The sequence below is a fragment of the Mastomys coucha genome, unplaced genomic scaffold (assembly GCF_008632895.1).
Source record: "Mastomys coucha isolate ucsf_1 unplaced genomic scaffold, UCSF_Mcou_1 pScaffold6, whole genome shotgun sequence".
NCBI lineage: Eukaryota > Metazoa > Chordata > Mammalia > Rodentia > Muridae > Mastomys > Mastomys coucha.
Genome location: NW_022196912.1, coordinates 64,578,155 through 64,581,257, shown reverse-complemented (window position 1 = coordinate 64,581,257; position 3,103 = coordinate 64,578,155).

Below are 3,103 nucleotides of genomic sequence, written 5' to 3'. Positions count from 1 at the left end.
GAAGGAAGGGCAAGTCAGTCTAAATATAGCTATCTCCTAAGAGGTTCTGACAGTACCTGACTAACACAATTACTTTTATACCTAAACCACACAAAGACCTAACAAAGAAAGAAAAGTTCTGACCAATTTCCCTTATGAATATCGATACAAAAATACTCAAGAAAATTCTTACAAACCGAATCCAAGAAACATCAAAACGATCATCCATCATGAGCAAGTAGGCTTCATCCCTGGGATGCAGGGATGGTTCAATGTACAGAAAGCCATCAATGTAAATCACTATATAAGCAAACTCAAAGAAAAAAAACATATGATCATCTCATTAGATGCTGAGAAAGCATTTGACAAAATCTAACATCTCTTCATGGTAAAGGTCTTGAAAAGATCAGGAATTCAAGGCCCATACTTAAACATAGTAAAAGCATTATACAGCAAACCAGTAGCCAACATCAAACTAAATGGAGAGAAACTTGAAGAAATCTCACTAAAATTAGAGACTAGACAAGGCTGCCCACTCTCTCCCTACCTATCCAATATTGTACTTGAAGTCCTAGCCAGAGCAATTAGACAAAAAAAAAAAAAAAAAAAAAAAAAAAAAAAAAAAAAAAAGATCAAAGGGATACGAATTGGAAAGGAAGAAGTCAAATTATCACTATTTGCTGATGATATGATACTATACTTAACTGACCTCAAAAATTCCACCAGAGAGCTCCTAAACCTGATAAAAAAAACTTCAGCAAAGTAGCTGGATACAAAATTAACTCAACAAATCAGTGTCCTTCCTCTATTCAAAGGATAAACAGGATGAGAAAGAAATTTGGGAAACAACACCCTTCACAATAGTCACAAATAATATAAAGTACCTTGGTGTGACTCTCACTAAGCAAGTAAAAGATATGTTTGACAAAAACTTCAAGTCTCTGAAGAAGGAAATTGAAGAAGATCTCGGAAGATGGAAAGATCTCCCATGCTCATGGATTGGTAGGATTAATATAGTAAAAATGGTCATCTTGCCAAAAGCAATCTACACATTCAATGCAATCCTCATCAAAATTCCAACTCAATTCTCCACAGACTTAGAAAGAGCAATTTGCAAATTCATCTGGAATAAGAAAGAAAACAGGATAGCCAAAACTATTCTCAATAATAAAGGAACTTCTGGTGGAATCACCATCCTGGAGCTAAAACCATCCAGTGGAAAAAAGCATTTTCAACAAATGGTGCTGGCTCCACATAAAACCAGATACACTGAAACTAATAGAAAAGAAAGTGGGGAAGAGCCTCGAGCACAGAGGCACAGGGGAAATTTTCTTGAAGGGAACACCAATAGCTTCTGCTCTAAGATCAAGAATTGACAAATGGGACCTCATAAAGTTGCAATGCTTCTGTAAGGCAAAAGACACTGTCAATAGGACAAATCAGCAACCAACAAATTGGGAAAACATCTTTACCAATCCTATATCTGATAGAGGGCTAATATCTAATACACACAAACAACTCAAGAAGTTTGACTCCAGAGAACCAAATAACCCTATTAAAAATGGGGTACAGAGCTAAACAAAGAATTCTCAACTGACAAATACTGTATAGCTGAGAAGCACCTAAAGAAATGTTCAACATCCTTAGTCATCAGGGAACTGCAAATCAAAACAACCCCATGAGATTCCACCTCACATCAGTCAGAATCCCTAGGATAAAAACCTCAGGTGACAGCAGATGCTGGAGAGGTTGTGGAGAAAGAGGAACACTCCTTCATTGCTGGTGGGATTGCAAGCTGATACAAGCACTCTGGAAATCAGTTTCGAAGTTCCTCTGGAAATTGGACATAGTATTACCAGAGGACCCAGCTATATCACTCCTGGGCATATACCCAGAAGATGCTCCAACATGTAATAAAGACACATGCTCCACTATGTTCATAGCAGCCTTATTTATAATAGCCAGAAACTGGAAACAACCCAGATGTCCCTCAACAGAGGAATGGATACAGAAAATGTGGTACATCTACACAATAGAGTACTACTCAGCTATTAAAAGCAATGAATTTATGAAATTTTGGGGAAAATGGATGGACCTGGAGAATATCATCCTGAGTGAGGTAACCCAATCACAAAAAAACACACATGGTATGCATTCTCTGACAAGTGGATATTAGCCCAGAAAATTGTAATACTAAAGTACAATCCACAAACCACAAGAAACTCAAGAAGAAGGAAGACCCCTTCTTAAAAGGGGGAACAAAGTACCCATGGAAGGAGTTGTAGAGACTAACTATGGAACAGAGACTGAAGGAAGGACAATCCAGAGACTGTTCCACCTGGGAATCCTTCCCATATTCAGTCATCAAATCCAGACACTATTGTGGATGCCAGCAAGGGCTGGCTGACAGGAGCCTGCTATAGCTGTCTCCTGAAAGGCTCTGACTTTACCCGACTAATACTGACATAGAGGCTCACAGCTATTCATTGGACTGTACAGGGTCCTCAATGAAGGAGCTAGAGAAAGGACCCAAGATGCTGAAGGCTTTGCAGCCCCTTAGGACGAACAACAATATGAACTAAGTAGTACCCTCAGAGCTCACAGGGATTAAACCACCAACCAAAGATTACACATGGTGGGACTAATGGCTCCAGCAGCATATGTATAGCAGAGGATGGCCAAATAGGTCATTAATGGGAGGAGAGGCCCTTGGCCCTGTGAAGGTTCTATGCCCCAGTGTAGAGGAATGCCAAGGCCAGGAAACAGGAGAGGGTGGGGTAGTGAGCAGGAGGAAGGGGGAGAAAACAGGGGTTTGTTTTTGTTTTTTTGTTTTTCATTTTTATTTTATTTTTGGAGAGGAACCTGGGAAAGGAGATACTGTATGACATGTAAATAAAGAAAACATCTAATAAAAAAAAACAAAAAAACAAAACAAAACCCTAAAACACTAACAATTAAAACTTATTTTGTAATACAAAATTATTTTTAATGATTCCTCCCTGTAACATTTTTTTAAAAGTGTTTTCAAATAAAAGTGTCATCACTGATTAGAAATAACACATGCAACAGCTGAAATGCTTTGCACTTAGCTAGAAATGTTCAGAAATAAAAAAAAAAAAAAAAA